Below are 10,000 nucleotides of genomic sequence, written 5' to 3' on the forward strand. Positions count from 1 at the left end.
AGCAGTGACCGCATACTGAGGTAGATAACCTTTGAACTGTGTGTGTTTGTGTCCCACTTTCTCTTCACACACTGGCCTGGGTCACCATGAGGTTTTTTTTTTCAACCCCCCTCCCCTCCTCTTTTTTTGTGGGAAAGTGTGTGTGTGTGTGTGTGCGTGTGCGTGTGTGTGTGCGCGTGTGTGTGTGCGTGTGTGTGTGTGCGCGTGTGTGTGTCTGCGTGCGCGTGTGTCGGGGGGTTAACAGGAGGGAGGCAGCAGGGTTGAAGCCAGATGTGTGACCATTTGTTTTCCCATCTCAGGGCTGTAAAGGACGTTGGCCCCTGACCCCCTGCCACTCCACTCTGCAGAGCAAAGCAAAATAAAAAAAGGTCAGAATGGGCTTTTAAAAAGACGCACACACACGCACGTCGACTTGCAGCCGTAAGTCTGGACTAGACTAGACCAGACACTTTACTTCGTTTGGTTTGGTGTGATGGAATGCCATGAATGCGTCGGCGGGCGGGCGGGCCGTGGGACGAGCGACCACCACCTCCCCTGTCTTCTGCTCCGCCTGTAGTTACCTGACTCCTCCGAGGAAAAAAAAGAGGAAAGAAAAACTTTGTGGAGCTGAGTAAACATCTGGTCTTCTCTTGACATACCCCCCCCCCTCCTCCTCCTCCTCCTCAGCAAGCATTCTGACGGGAAGTGCCTCGGTTTCGTCTCCTCCATCCACCTTTTGCAGTCTTCCCGGACGCCTTCATGCGTGTCAGGTTTAAGGTGTCACTGGCCCATGTTACATCCCCCGACCCTACACCACCACTCCACCCACCACCACCTCCTCATATTGTTGTGATGCTGAAGCCATTACCACCATCATCCATCAGGGTAGGGAAGGGAAGGGGCTGGATGGATGGCTGGCTGATATCTTGCCCCTTGTGCTGTGCTCTTTGGCCATTCGCTCGGCCCACTGCCTTGATCTTAAGGCCTCTTAAATCTTCGCTTGTGATAACGAGAGAGAGAGAGAGAGAGAGAGAAAACGGAGGGGATGCAGAGGGGGAGGGAGGAGAGGAAAAAGAAAAGGCAGCTCGCAACCTAATATAGGCAGGTGTGGACACTCAGTAAATCTTTGGCAGAGGATTTGTCTAGGGGGGGGGTCTGCGGTGTGTTAGGAGTTGGTGGATGGCATGACTGCTCTGTTAGTGGGGGGTGGTGGTGGGGGGGGGAGAGTTGTAAAATGGGCGTCTAAAAACACGCTCCAGAAAAACATGCATGCCAGAGCATTTGAAAGGATTTTACAGGCTTTAGTCAAGAAGATGGAGGGCATTGTGAGCAGAGACACCCGATGAAGTGTGCGTGCCGTGCATGTGTATATGTGTGCATATGTGCATGTACCAGGCTTGTTAATAGGTCTACTACATACATTTTATGGTGAAGGTTTTTTTTGTGTGGAAGGACTACCAAGGCTGTGAAAATGCTAGCGTGCCTAGACCACACATGATGTGGTTAAGTGTAAATTGGTAGTGTTGTACCCCTCCTGTGTTATTGGCAACTTTGCTGCCTGTATTTATCTTAAGACCACGAATGTCTGATAGTTTACTGTCAAATGGGCTGCTGGTGTTAACCTTAATGTGCTGTAGACGAACAATGCTCTGTAATTATACCAAGCAGCTGGTTGCTATGTGTGTTTAAGGTTTTGTTGCTTTAAAAAAAAAAAAAGAAATACAATGCATGGGCACACATTGGAAGGTCATTTTTTTGCTGTGTTCTGTCTTGAACCAGGCTCCTATTGGCTTTAACAAAAGAAGGGAGTGCGCAAGACAGACAAAATCACTGCTCAACCGCCCCTCTCATTTTCTGGGCTTTTTTGTCTTTGATTGTTTTAGTTCCCCCATTGCTTTGTGCTGTCACTTCGAGCCTTTGGAAATATTCAGGTGTAGCAACTCATTTCGACCCCGCAAATTATTTCAGCCTTATCACATCAATGCGCCATTGTGTTTGGAAAGTAGTATACGTAGTAGTCCCCCGAACACCGTCCACACCACCACCACCACCCCTCAGCCTTTTCCTATTTCCTTGTTGCTGTGGCGTCCTCCAGACACAGTTGTAGTTGGCACGACAGAGAGACAGGGATACATGGAGACATGGAGACAGAAGGTGAGACACAGACCCAGAGAGAGATGGAGGAGGAGACACAGACCCAGAGAGAGACAGACAGGGAGATAGAGACAGAAAGTGTGAGAGAGAGAGAGAGAGATCACACACAAGTGATAATCCGCCGCTTGCATTCTTATTTCCAGAGTAATAGTGGTGTGCTTCCTTCCTTGGACAATTTATGTGTTGTTTGCATAACCACATTTCCTCATTGTCAAGCACCAACTACACTGTGATGGGAATTGTTGTCTCCTCTTCTCTTCAGCCTTCCCACTGTCCCCATCTCCCTCCATTGTGCCCTGCCTTTCTTTTCCTGGTCTCTGTCTCTCGCTTTCTTGTCCCCCCCCCCCTCTCTCTTTCTCTCTCTCTTTCACACACACACACACACACACACACACACACACACACACACACACACACACACACTGTCTCTGTATGTGTGCGTGTGTGGGTTTGAGTTGTCAGTGACTGTTTGATGAGAAGCGGCTGGTGATGGATGGTGTGTTTGCTGTGGAGAGAGAGAGAGAGAGAGAGGCTGCAGCTCAGGCTATGGCAAGCAACACCGGCGAGCTTTCAGCACCTGTCTGTCTGTCTGTCTGCACCTGTCTGTGTATGTGTCTGTCTCAACACCTGACACTCTCTCACGCCACATCAAGCTCTCAGCACCTGCCCATCTGTCTCACTCTCTGCACCTGTCTGTCTCTCGCAGCACAATGAGTTCTCCCTACCTGTCTATCTGTCTCTGAGCTCCTGTCTGTCTGTCTCTGAGCTCCTGTCTGTCTGTGTCTGTCAGTGAACAGTACAACAATCTCCCAGTAGCTGTCTGTCTGTCTGTCTCTCCCGCAACACGGTGAGATCTCATCACCTGTCTGCCTGTTTGTCTCTCAGCACCTGTCTTTCCATTTTTCCATCTCTCGCGGCACCTGGGTACCATGGCAACCCTGGCCCCGAAAGCCAAAAAAAAAAAAAACACAAAACGCATGACAGCCAGAGCCTAACTGTGCTGCACGAAGCCGCACCTAAAAGTAGCATGAAATATTTCAAATCAAGGCACTATATACTGGTGTTTTTTTATATCAGCAACACAACATTTTAAGTACACACACACACACACACACACACACACACAATATCGATTGTTTGTTTCGATCTTGACTTGAAGACATAATTACCACCGTTTGGAATTAGTGTTTTTTGCTCAAATGATGCCCTTCATCACGGCATCAAAGTGCAAATATAAACCAGGACAAAAACATAATAAAGGGAAGCACTTGTCTTTTGGCCAAGCCTGGTCTGTCTAATCTATTTTTTATTAATAATGGTAATCAACCTCTGACTGAGCTGCACACGCCCTTCTGAATAGAAGATTGACACTGTATTTGCATGGCTTGATCCAGTCCATGTGGTTTTAATTGCAGGCTTACAAATGCATGTGATCATTTTAATTTGGAACCTTGGATGTAAACCTGCTCCACATGAACATCTGAAAATGTGTAGCACCACTCTTGTCTTTTTCCCCTTTTCTTCAATCATCCCTTTTTTTGGCCGATTAAATCAGCCCCTCTTGCATCGGCATCTCCTGCTTTCATTTCAGCATGCCACTTGGACTGATATTCGAGGCCGACTTTCAAGATGGCCGACTTTCATGATTGCCACGGAGGCATAAAAGTCACACTCTGGCGTTGAGTGCCAGGGTTGCGTTCTATTGACATGGTATGATCTTGCCAAATCAGTGAGCACAGTTACATGCAAGGAATATTCTGATTTTAAACAGAATGGTGGCAGTATTCGATTTGCGCACACGTCTTTTAAACTCTATTCATTTTGAATGTGGTTGTGTTCTGGGAATATCACGGTTGCAGAATGCTGTTGCTTACATGTAAATGGAACATTCCGGAACTTTTTGTGAACAGAATACTGACAATATTTTGAATACTGACAATATTTTGGTTGAAACCAGAATACTGTAACGGCGCTCACTGAATTGAGGGAGTATTTGAATATGATTATGTCCACAGAAGGGCTGTGTATTTGTGTGCTGTCAATGACGATGACGTCTGTGTGCAACAGTGTGAAATGTACTTTCTAGGCAGGCTTTATAGCCAGCTTAATTCCGTACATAGTGACGAGGTTGGTGATTGGGCAAAAGCAGAGCCAATACTTTGAAACGGCAGTTGCAGGGTGTTCTACGTCTCCAGGAAGGAAAATGTTTCTCAATACCCTTAGTAGTCGCGTACAGTAATGAAGTCCAAAGCCTTGTTTCCCTGACTACTACATATCCACATCCAAACTTATGTGTAGTCATGGCTTTTTGTTCATGCGGACCAGTGGAGGAACTAGCCTTATAAGGTCACAGTTTTACCACAATGCCTTTGCTCATGCTCCTGCAAACAAATGGCAGGTGTGAGGGGACAGAACGAGCTTGTAATGTTGCATCTCTCACTCTGCCATCAGTCTTGCGGCGATGGCCATCTCCACTGTTCCCGCTTTGCTCAGCAGCAACACACACACGCACACACACGCACACACACACACACACACACACACACACACACACACACACACACACACACACACACACACACACACAGCCCAACCTTTATATCTTTGTGGGGCCCTTCCTATCTTTGTGGGGGCCTTCCATTCATATGAATCCTAACAGTAGCTTCAGAGTGCTAAACTGTGCCAAAACCAAAACAATCCCTAACCCTAACCTGTCGGTGAGGAAATCTTTTTACACTTGAACTTTTACCAGTACAACAAAACTACCTCCGCAAAATGGGTCAAAACATGTGGGGTCCAGGATTTGGAGCCCCACATGGAGCGAGGGCCCCAGCATGTGGGTGTGTGCTCCAATAGCAGTGAACTCACAAAGGTAGATTGGTGTAACACACACACACACACACACACACACACACACACACACACACACACACACACACACACACAGAGATGAGCGGGCGCCGGTCGGGCAGGTCGTCCTGTGATCTGGGATTAGAGCAGTGGGAAGTGTCCATTATCCTATCGGATGGCTGGTAGTGCGACGCCACAGCTCCTCACAGTCAGGTGACATGACTCCCTCCCACACTCATTTCCTCTGGCCTGATGCGCACTGTGGAGGGCTGCACAGTAACAAGGCCATTACACACACACACACACACACACACACACACACACACACACACACACACACACATCCTCCTCTCCTCTCACCCCTGCCCTGACGCACGCACGCACGTACGCGCACACACACGGGCACTCACACACACACACAGACACACACACGCACGTCACACGCACACATGGGTCCTCTTTCCCTACGTGACACACACACACCATCGTGCGTGCACACACACACACACACACACACACACACACACACACACACACACACACACACACACACACACACACACACACACACACACACTCGGGTCCTCTTTCCCTACGTGACACACACAAACATGCGCGCACACACACTCCCACATGGTACTCACTCACTACAGACAACACATACACAGCCAGTGAGGCTTTGCGGCAGGGAAATGTGTGTGATTGTCTCGATTTTTCTGCTGAGGTCCTTAATCCCTTTGTAAATAGCATCATCCCTCCTCCATACAAAGAGGCAGACAACACACACACACACACACACACACATACACACACACTACACACACGGCTCTGTTGCTTGTCCATCCATCTCTCAGCCCTCCCCAAACAACAAGCTCATCCCAACTAATCTCCTTGCTCTTTCCTTTCCTTCCCTTTTCTTTTCTTGTCTTGTCTTTCTGCGTGTCGTGTCTCTATCTCTCCTCCTTTGTCTCTGTCTGTCTGACTAGCTGTCAGTCGCTGGCTGGCTTGCTGCACCACTGGCAAGGCCCTTGCAGCTCCTTCTGGGATTTCAGTTCTCACTTTTTGCTCTTTCTGCTCGTCTTTTTCTTTCTTTGTTATCTATCGATCAGTCTTGTCTTTCTCTCCCACACACATGTTAACCCCTGCAGTGAGGTTGCTGGCTTTTGCTCTTTCTACTCTTCCTGTTGTTTTCCCTCCTCCTATCTTGTCAGTCTAGCTCTTTCTTTCTTTCTTTCTTTCTCTCTTTCTTTCTTTCTCTCTTTCTTTCTTTCTCTCTTTCTTTCTTTCTTTCTTTCTTTCTTTCTTTCTTTCTTTCTTTCTTTCTTTCTTTCTCTCTTTCTTTCTGCGTCTCGGTGTCTCTGTGTCTCTGTGTCTCTGTGTCTCTGTCTCTCCCTCTCTCTGTGTCTCTGTCTCTCCCTCTCTCTGTGTCTCCCTCTCTCTGTCACTGTTTGTGAGCTCTTTGTAACCCCTCCGGGGAGGTCACTAGCGTTTGATGTGCTTGTTTACCATGAGGCTGACGGTCGGCCTTGGCAGCGCTCTGGGTTAACCTCAAGCATGGTGAGGAGCCAGCGAGGAGCTGAGCTGCACTTTCAGTTCAGGAAGGAGCCACTCTTCACCGTCATTGTTCTCCTCTACTCCCAGCCCAGAAAGACACTCTGGCAGCGGAGACACTTGGAGAGAGAAAAGACCCTTCCTCCGGACTTCTGCTTACATTGCACTCTAGTACTGGCTTTCGAAGGGAGGGGATGGGGAGAGGAAAGGAGGGAGCGAGGGAGAGAGGGAGGGATAGAATGAGGGCGAGTGCAAGAGGTCCTGTCAGGGCAGGGGCGGTGTGCAAATATTTATGTGTGAGTGTGTGTGTGTGTGTGTTTTCGGTGTGCGTGTCAGTGTGTATGCGTGTGTGAATGTGTACAGAGTTTTGGCTGGGAATTTTTTTCGGGAGTTCTCAGAAAGATCTCTGCGAGTCTTGGAGCGAAAAGGGGCCACTCTGTGGTTGCTGTAAAAGATCGTAACCAAGTAACGATAAATCCCACTTCACAAACTGTGAGAGTTCACATTCAAAACCCCCTAACTCCATTTCTGAAGACCTGCACTTGTATTTTTTTAGAGAACCCCATTGTTGGTTTGGTTTACATTCATGTACTTGATAATACATATAAATAGTATTACATAAATAAAATTAAAAAATATAACATTTTGATTGCTTTGTATTAAATAAAAACGAATTAAGATTATTTTCTGAAAAGGCACTTAGGGGGTTTTGCATCTGAACTCTTGGTATGTTTTTGTGTTTCCCTGGCGAGTTGGTAACTTGACATATCCGCGTTCGTGTTGTGCCACCTGACAGGAAGTGTCCATTGTGAGTCATTCATAGCCTTGACACGCGTCCAGAAACAGGCACATTCTTTCTTGTTGTTGGACTGTATTTGTATGTCCAGGACACCAATTTAGGCCAACCAGTCTCGTACACTGTCTATTCCACCAACGAAACTTTAATACAATGTGTCGGGTCATCCAACCTTCTTCAAGTCGGAAGGTCGGATGACCGAAACGTTGTATTAAAGTTTGTTGGTGGAATGGACAGTGTGCTGGTTTTCTTTGCACTTGACTGACAACCCCGCTGGGATAACATCCTATGCACCTGCCCAACTACAGAGGTGTGCAAAAGCGTCTTTATTGAACAGGTTAACAGAATACATCTTGAGGTCCTCTTTTCTTACACAAAGTATTGGATACGTAATATAGGCCTTACTATAGTCTGGAGCAGCCTTTGAACTTGTGGATTGATGCAATCGGCCAAATATGCAAGCTTTGTTGCTACACAACAACAAAATACCAGTCGAAATGAATAATCATGATGTTTCCTATTCCTACAAAGTTTTGCAATAGTTCTCCTGATGAATACAAGATGTTGCCAAATGTCAGCAAGTTCCTGAACAACATCTGTTGCCGGTGTTCTCTGCTTAGAAACATGCCCTGTGTGTGTATCATCACTGGAAGCAGGTCTGCTTGAGCCAGGAACGGCCTGTACAGCATTTCAATGCGCAGATTTGTGCAACCAAGCCTGAATAACAGGGCTTTGCTTTACTGTAAGTCCCAAGATTTCGTCTCATTGTCCAGTTTGGCCATGTCTTGCATTATTTCAGGAATGTGTGAGCGCCATGGTGTATTTTGTGTGTGTGTGTGTGTGTGTGTGTGTGTGTGTGTGTGTGTGTGTGTGTGTGTTGGGCGTTATTCTTGTGTTCTAAGCTTACCCTTACAGGAAGTGGACATGTATGCTAAATCTGACATGGCCTATTTCTCCCTCATGACCATTCTCAGCCCTTCTGTGATGGATTTACGGCCTGCCTGTGTGATGCTGCTTTGGCTACCTGGAATGTGTTTGTGCTCTTGATTCACGCCAGACATTCTTCAGTTCGCTTCTTTGGCGGCTTTGCTTCCCCCCCACACACACATCCCCTACACCACCACCACTTTGTTTCCTCCCTGGTCCCTTCTACCTGTTTTCTTTTAAGAGATGAAGGCCTACAAACGCACTGCACTCGTTCGGTCGGTGAAGGCTGGAATGTGTGGTTAAGGTTGGCCCTGCCTGTGGCCATCCGGTGGAGCACTCGCCTGCGATACGGCTGACCCGGGTTCGATTCCTGACTCCTCCCCATGTCTCTCCCACTCATTTCTTGTCTTACTCTTCACTGTCCTGTCCTAATACCCTCCCCCCCCTAAAAAAAGGAATGTGTGGTTGAGGTGACCATAGTGCCCTCTCACTATCCCGGTCAGAATTGGAGGTGGTGTTGTTTATGAATCATTGGCTTCCCGTCAGGCAGCTTGAGGTTTCACTGCCTGGTGGTTTTGGGTAGTGGCTGTGGCACCATATTAACAGGTCACAAGGGTTAATGTGTGAATGTATTACTGTGTGTGTGTGGCGTGTGTGTGATTGGAAAGACTACAGGATTGATGTCTGCTGTAGAATTAAAACTTGTTTTTAGCGGGAGGAACCAACTTTTAATGATCAGAAGATTGGATTTTCACTTGAATTGATTTTGTTGTTGTTTCAGCCATATGTATACAGCATGGGGGTATACGAAGACACTGATTCAATAGTAAACCAGGTTAAGTTAACCTTGTGGTAGAGGTAAATCATCTAATGCAGTGGTGCTCAAATTGTGGTACACGTACCACTGGTGGTACTTGAGACATCTCTGGTGGTACTTGGAAGATTTCATTTTTTGTGCATTGAATTCCGATCAAGTTGTAAAAAGTCGAAAATGTCTGTTTGGTCTCACATTTTGTAATATTGAACTGTATGAATCTGAAAACATAATGCAGAATAATACTAGGCAAGCAAGAAATTTAAAAACAAACTTGCACTGAATGTGACCGTAGCTGTTGATGCTGTTATGAACCTCTCCTGTATTGACTGGCAAAAGTGAATATGGAAGGCCTTTGCTGCAATATTCTAATGTTGGTTGTCAAGGTGGTACTCGGAGAGCTCAATATTTTTTCGGGTGGTACTTCACACAAAAAGTTAGAGAACCACTGACCTAATAGAAGACCATGGAGTCCCCATTTCCTTAACTAAATGCTGCCTTCAGGGCTATCTAGTAGCAGGTTTACCACTTCCTGTCGGTTAACTATGAGTGCGTTTTAATATGCGACCTTGCCTCCTCCACTTGCCTCCTCCACTTGCTTCTCGTCATGATGACATCACTGACAACAGCATTATATTTCAATATCTTGCAAAAGCTCAATTGTAAAGTCTTTTTCTCATGTGCAATTGGGATGGTGAATGAAAAACAGTCCCTCAAAAGTTGTTGTGGCGAGGCTGACAGCTGGGAAACTTTATCGTTTTCTCCACGGAGGAGGGGCGAGGAGGCGCGGGGCGAGGAGACAAGCACAAGTGGAGGAGGCAAGGTCACATATTGGGATGCACCCTTAGCCTGCGCTTCATCACTTCACCATGTTCTTAGTACAGCGCTCAGGTTCCACGAGGTGCAATTGCATACACACAGTCAAGTCA

The 10,000-nt window shown here is 46.9% G+C and overlaps 1 protein-coding gene across 3 annotated transcripts in view; it reads left to right on the plus strand.

The window, feature by feature from the left end:
• Positions 1 to 10,000, plus strand: part of si:ch211-204c21.1 (disabled homolog 2) — a 59,739-nt gene that overhangs the window by 4,055 nt on the left and 45,684 nt on the right. The window lies entirely within an intron of this gene.

Source organism: Engraulis encrasicolus, chromosome 3, assembly GCF_034702125.1.
Source record: "Engraulis encrasicolus isolate BLACKSEA-1 chromosome 3, IST_EnEncr_1.0, whole genome shotgun sequence".
Taxonomy (NCBI): Eukaryota; Metazoa; Chordata; class Actinopteri; order Clupeiformes; family Engraulidae; genus Engraulis; species Engraulis encrasicolus.